The sequence below is a fragment of the Aegilops tauschii genome, chromosome 2 (assembly GCF_002575655.3).
Source record: "Aegilops tauschii subsp. strangulata cultivar AL8/78 chromosome 2, Aet v6.0, whole genome shotgun sequence".
Taxonomy (NCBI): Eukaryota; Viridiplantae; Streptophyta; class Magnoliopsida; order Poales; family Poaceae; genus Aegilops; species Aegilops tauschii.
In genome coordinates, this window is record NC_053036.3 from 63,624,482 (window position 1) to 63,631,637 (window position 7,156).

General features: G+C 43.1%; 1 pseudogene; it reads right to left on the minus strand.

Moving 5' to 3' along the window:
• Positions 1 to 2,249: 2,249 nt before the first annotated feature.
• On the minus strand, positions 2,250 to 6,402 carry LOC109755933 (phosphoenolpyruvate/phosphate translocator 3, chloroplastic-like; annotated as a pseudogene).
• Positions 6,403 to 7,156: the final 754 nt, after the last annotated feature.

The window sequence follows — 7,156 nt, forward strand, 5'->3', positions numbered from 1 at the left end:
GTCATCGCTCTTCGCCTCAATTCCTCGATCCCGTACTCGCCAACATCGTCGCTCAGTCTATGTCATGCTATGGACGCTGCGGCCGTCGGTCAATGGATCAAAATCTGATCGATGCAAGAGACGTCTACAATCCCTTATCCATCTATGATCGCACCATGGTGATCCTTGACTGCTAGTAAGTTTCTCTGCAATATCTCCTTACTGCCACTCCCATCCTCGCCTAAACAATATGCCTACACTTCTCTATCTTCTACCTGCAGCAGATCTCAAATCAGAAACCACTAATTCAAACCTTACTTTTTGAGCGGTTCAGGCTTCGTGGTATTTGTGAATTCCCCGACACATATCTTGGGAAAAGGTGGACACGATTCAGTGCTATTTGGTCAATATCTTAAAAGTTAAAGCTTATCAAGTGCTTATCAAGTGATATTCTTAATTCTCGGGGTTTGGTTCCAACTAATGCATATGTATGTAACTTTTCGTGTAACTCATGTAATTACCTTGCTCGATTCCCCTTTCATATAATTGTGTCCAACTATTAATGAAGATCTTTCTAATATTGATGAATATCATACAAAGTGTGTTCCTGTTGCGTCTATTTTGACTAGCTTGATTTTGCTACTTTGCTATCATGGACAAATTACTAAATATTTGTGTCTTCATGTTGCTAGATAAGGTCACTCTGTTGAAGTGTTTCGCTCCAAAAACCTAGTGTTACTCAAACCAGCATCGAGTTTAATATTGAGATGAGGACAATCCTTGAAATGATTAAATAGATACACATTGTTCTTTCTTTGATATGATATTAAATATGTTTTAGCCATGCTGGAACATTTCTTCAATAGGATATTCAATATGTGTTAGCCATGCTGAAATATTTTTACATATAAGTACCTAATTCCTGAATCATGTGCTGACGCCTGAATATGTAGGTTGGATCTTCCTATTCGTAAACTGAGTGCCAACTACCAACATGGTAATTTAGGACTTCATGTTGGATGTTCCCTCTTTAAGAACTGACCGGTTAAGGCTATATGTATATAAATTCATTTAGTACTGCATTTTCTGTTTTGACACATTGAGTGTCTCATTCTTCTGTTGCATAATTAGAATTAAGAAGCTACCCTTATTAGTTTTATCAATTATTATATCATTGCATCATGATTCTTTGCAAGACGTAGAATCTATGAGACCATATGATTTCCATTCAGATGTTCGTATCTGTTAGCTTATCATGATCGCTTTTGAACATTCCCATATTAATATGAGCTTACCCGGCCCTGATCCCCCGCAAGTATCATATTAACCATTGGAGGAATCTTTATTTTGCAATTCACCGCTATTGTTTTACTACGTTTTACTTAATGCATTTTTTAGCTCTTGTATTTTTTTTTGTCATGTCCAACAAGCAATTTAATTTGTGTTACAACGTCCACCTTTGTGGTTTTCACAACCGCAATGATAGATGGACATTTCAAGTACAAGCAATTGCATGGCAGACCAGTGTCGGATGCCATGTTGCCAGCACTCCGTTGCCACCTTTTTTACCACTTCGGGTGACTCCTCATGCACCCTTCTCCACAGTCGGCACCTAATTGTGTTCGTCTTCCCTGCCTTGAGCACTTAGTTGATCTGTTTTGTTAAAAAAATCATGTAGGTTTAGACAGGGTTGGGTTGGCTTATATATCATAGGCTTTTTTTGCGGGCTATATATCATAGGCTTGACTAAGTTAAGAATGCTTGAAAAAAATACTTGCAAGATAAACAAGCCAAGAATAGCAATGTCGATGTAGTTTCTACGCTCTAGGTGCTATGAATTTCCTAACTGCAATTCCAGTGGAGGTGATTTTTATGGATATTGATTGTTGATATCTGGTTCTACCTTCAGACATGCCTGCTGTTTCTTGCATATATGTTCAACGTACTTGTGTCATACAAGTCATTCAAAATTATATAACATATATTTTATTTTCCTACAATGTCTAGATAATACAATCAGATCACTGATGATACAAGTTTTGTTTTTTTCACAAAGATTTTTGTACTTGATATGCCCTCATAATCATAAAGAAAGAGAGTGCCCCTCTACAATGGCTCTACTTTGTTTCAATCAGATTAAATTCCTCTTCGACTGCTAACCAATATATAAGTTACATTATGCAAATTTGCTCCAATATTTTGTATGGATATTTCTATTATTCTAACAAAATAATAGACGGGCGCGACAATGCGTCTAGTATAAACTATTTTTATGCAACATTTGTCTTCGATTTTGCTTTCGTGAATCTAGAGTACAGGAAAACGCCGAGTTCCTGCAAATAAGGATATATTTCATACACAAATAAACAGGAGAGTGAACTACTAGAATATAAAAGTAGGATCGGTTGGTGATAAAGTTACCAAGGACATTTATAGGTGGAGTTCTGAAGAAGAGAACATATGATATGATGACAACTCATTTGAAGAAGTCCGCAACAGAACGGGTTACAGGTAATATTATGGCCAATAAACTATATGAAACCTGCCACAAAAACAAAGTAGAAACTTTACTAGGTAAATAAAGAAAAAATTAAATAGAATTAATGGTAAATATTAAACATGAAAAAACAGAAAAGTGGTAAGAGTTGAATTTTAGGTCATGAAACTTACTATGCACGACCACTCATCCAACATCACTGAGCATAGAAACCGGTTGATCATGGTGATTTAAAGCCTCTACAGCTACCAAGAGCATCTCTAATCGAACTCTTAAGTTTCTTAACTCCTCAAATTGGTATCTTTTGTGGAGTTAAAGTTTAAACACACCTAATCGAAGCCTCAAACCTATAACTCAAAAAATTGAAGAGTAAAATCTCGAAAGATTCTATTTGGCTCAAATTTGAGAGAGCAACATCACTTCTCAAAACTCCTTTGTGCTCTCATCTGACCGGAAAAATGACTCAATCGGCGACAAGCCACCAAATTTACCCCCTTCCCCCTTATAAATTTGTCCACTGCCACTCAAATCGACATGGTGTGCCGCCGGTCGTGGGCCAAGAGGTGGGGTGCCACCGCAGGGGACGTTATCCCCATTGACTCGTCATCGTCGGGGTCGGGAGGCAGCGCAGCTCACGGAATCCATGTCAACGGAATTAGAGGAAGAGGAGAAGGAGGCCGAGGAAGAGCGGGAGGGGGGCGAGGCGGAGGAGGAGGATGGGCAGGCGATGGATGAAGCCGATACGAGGGTGGCGCCGGCGACCACATCCTCTTCTCATGGGAGGTGGCAGAGCGTGAGTATGAGTGTGCGTTGCTTGACGGTGAGGAGCACCGAGAGGTGGAGGAGTAGAACGCCCGACAAGGAGGCGGCCGTTTACTCGCCTTCGACGCCGAGATGGTGGAGGTGAAACAAGCATTCTTGCAGTCCATCGTCGACGAACACAAGGCCGAGGCCAACCGCCGGTTCCTGGCCGAGGTGGATTGCGAGCATGATGTAATCTTCGGGGAGGTTGCCACCACCGACTCCGATGACTCTGGCAATGCGCTGGTGTCATGGCGGGGCACCCACATGCTAGAGACGTCCTGATCCGACAAGCCAACGTTGATAAATCCTGACTCCGACCCATTTTATCTTTAGTTTAGCTCGAAGCAAGTGTTATCTACTTTAATTATGAACAATGATGTGGGTGTTATGAACTACTATTATGCATAATTATGCGCTATGTGGTCTTAACTGATCCTTCGTGAAGATTGACATACCTGTTGGTAAAAATGGAAACAAGTGGCCGCAACGGCCGCTTTCAGGCATAGTTCTTGAAGATTTAACCCCTACAGTAAGGCACAATGTTTGATTTTTTATTAGCCAAAAGATTGTCAAAACAATCGATATCTACTTTTGCAAGCTGGCAATACTCACAGTGCTCCGTAGGAACAGCGGGCTAAACTTTATGCCCTCTAGATATAGCGTTAATGGGACCGAACACAAAAATGAAATGATAGTCATAATTGAAAAGAGATTTATATCGTCCAATTTTTCCTGTAAGGAAAAATTATGTGTAAGGAGAATGTTCTTCATGATATTTATCATGCTTCTACGATGTGAATATCCAATAGAACAAAATAAAGTAGCAAGTCACCTCTTTATCAGCAAGAATTTTCTTGCAGAAAGCATTTCGCGATTGGTCATTGGAATCCCTAGCACTGCAAAATCCTATCCTGTTTCCCCAACGTACTTACACAATTAGTATACATGATGGCAGATGGCTCTGCTTAAGACCACAAGAAATAACCCAGTTGCCAAAACCTGAAGTACAACCAATGTTTTGGATTGCAAAATAGAAAAAAAATTCCTGCATTAATTTAGCTAAACTAACTGGAGTTTTAAGTTGCAACCTAGCAAGAGTTTATCCAAAGTTCAAACCTTACTTCCCATTTTAGAATGTTTTGAGTGATACATGCGTATAAGACTAACCCGATTGCCAATAATGTGAACCACTATTTCTTTCTTTCCAGAGTGGCAGTGAATAAGATTGACTGAACTAATGCACAGTGTGATATATACATTCTAATATAGCTTGCAAGATGTGAAGAGAGCCAATGTTTCTCCAATCTTTTGACACTGGAATTTAAGAGATGGCAAACATTGCAACTAACCAGTTGAATGAAATTTCAGTCATAGATGCCAGTACAACTCCACCAAGAACCGACCCGAGAGAACCTAATACAAGTAGAGAAGGTGTCTGCAAGAACAGAACAATTAAGAACAACATATTCATCTCTTTCTGCACATTTTATTACTGGGACAGATAACACAAGAAAGCCTGAAATCAAATACCTGCCTGAGCAACAAGACAGAGAGTGGAACGGCGTTCCCTGCCTTGATGGTGTGCGTGAAGGAGACCGCCACCTTGCCCAAACTCATGTTGGCGAAGACAATGGCCATCATGTGTATTAACGCCAAAGGAAGGATCTTTGCGTACTGCACCGGTAATTAGAAGAGTAACTCAGTCATTGCAAACTTGCATTACTTTATGACTTGACATGACTCATGAACATGTTATCGAAAGGAAATATTTTAATTTTAACATGATCGGGTAAATTGTGTTAGAGTATCTATATCTCTGTATTGGTACCATATGATTTGTGATCATCTCCGTGCATTTGCACAGGTCATGACGGTCCCTGCCTTTGCACGGCCAGTACTGCCAACATCGGTACGTGCCTTCGTCCCCAACGCGTTCCCGAGTCTGGCAAGCTCGGATCGGCGCCTCGTCTTCATTGGCATCGGCAATGTCTTTTTCGGCAGCGACACCCTCCACTACACCTGCCTCGATGACATCACCGTCAAGTTCTTCTTTGCGTACTCGGTTCTGGCAAAACCAAAGTATGCCTTCGTCCCCGACCTGCATTTGGTTCAGGCACAACTATGGCTGCACCTCGTCCTCAACAACTTGGACTGTGTCTCCTTCGGCATCGGCTTCCTCGACGACAGCCTCGACGTGCATTCGTCACTCTCTTCGTGCACTATGCGTCCGCGGCTTCATGTGCAACTACCTCGACACCAGCACCCGACCATGACATCGACCACAGCAACCCTTCGCACGGCTACCTCGACCACGGCTCCGCCACCCACGCTCTCGGCTTCGTCGACTTCGGCACAAAGGGCTATCACCTCGCTTGAGCAACTCGGCGGTTTCGTCTGTAGTCAACGTGTACGTGACATGACACCATCAACAGCGCTCCCACTACGACTGTGGGGGGATGTCAGCCCGTCGGTTTCTCCAGTCGGTTCATCCGCAACGCTCCTACTGTCTGCAACACTACCGTTACGACTGTCGGGGGATGTTAGAGTATTTACTATTTAGGCATATATGTGTATTTGATAGCATATGATTTGTAATAATCTCCTGCCTTATCTTTAGGAGAGGTTTCTTGCCCTCCAAGCCACTACTATGTATAAGCCGCCCGAGAGGCTCAATACAACATCTTATTCCGCCAATTCTTCTCTCTCTATCGTTCTACAAATTGGAAAGATCAGTGTTTATCCTTGTGTCACCTGTTGAAGGGAGAGCCTTGGCTTGGGATGAAGGTTTAGCAGCCACATGAGAGTGATGAAGAAGGAGCCGAATGCGAAGTGGAAGGTGGTGATGGTGTATGGGAAGGGAAATACTCTCTGAACCTGTGTAGCATCATCATCAGTCACATGCATACTGGAATAGGATCAAGAAACGATTCCCAAAGGAGAAGGAGAAAAATGAAGATTAGTACTACCGGCTTGTTGTAAATATTGAAGTAGATATTCAGGAGGCACAAAACGAGGATCATGGCGCCGAGCTGCAGCGTCCGAGGAATGCCAGCGGCCTCCGGCTCCACGCGTCCCTTCGCGGACGGGCCACGCCGCCACGAGGCCGCCGCCGTCCTGCTCATGGAAGCCCGGCCCTTGCTGCCGCCTGGGTGTAGATGTGGTGAGGAGCGGGCGGCCCCTGCGAATGCCGAGCAGGCGGCGGGACAGCACGAAAGAGCGACGAGGAAGGGAGCGGCTGCAGCAGGCCTGGGGAAAAGTTGTCAACGTCGTCCGGTTCCTCCAAGGAATACATTTTTGCACCATTGGGAACCCTCCACTCAAGCCGGCCGGGCGGCACTCCGCATGGGACCTACGTTCCTTCGTCGCATCCATGATCATGCATGGATCGAGGATAGGAGCACCATGCACTAAATACACAGATATAAATGGTAAATACTGATAAAAAATATATACTCCGAAAGATTAAATTGCGCAATTAAGATTTTAGTAAGTGATTGGATCATTAAAGGACGCAGACTGACTCACCTTTTTGGAAAGGGCTTATGAAAGTCAAACTATCCTTGTTTCATAGGACAAAGTTTATTATTGGTAACGGTGCTAGTATGCGATTCTGGGAGGATACTTGGCTCGGAGAGACACCCTTAGCCATTCAATACCCGTCTTTGTATCGTATTATTCAACGACGTGAGGTGTTTGTTGCAACGGTACTTCAATCTATCCCGCTTAATATTCAGTTCAGAAGGGCGCTAGTGGGGAATCGTTGGGAAGAATGGCTCCTTCTAGTGAGTAGACTGATGGAGGTTCAGCTTTCTCAACAGCCCGATGAATGGGTCTTGGTATTGAGAATCTTGAAGTTAAGAACAGATGTCTTCTCAG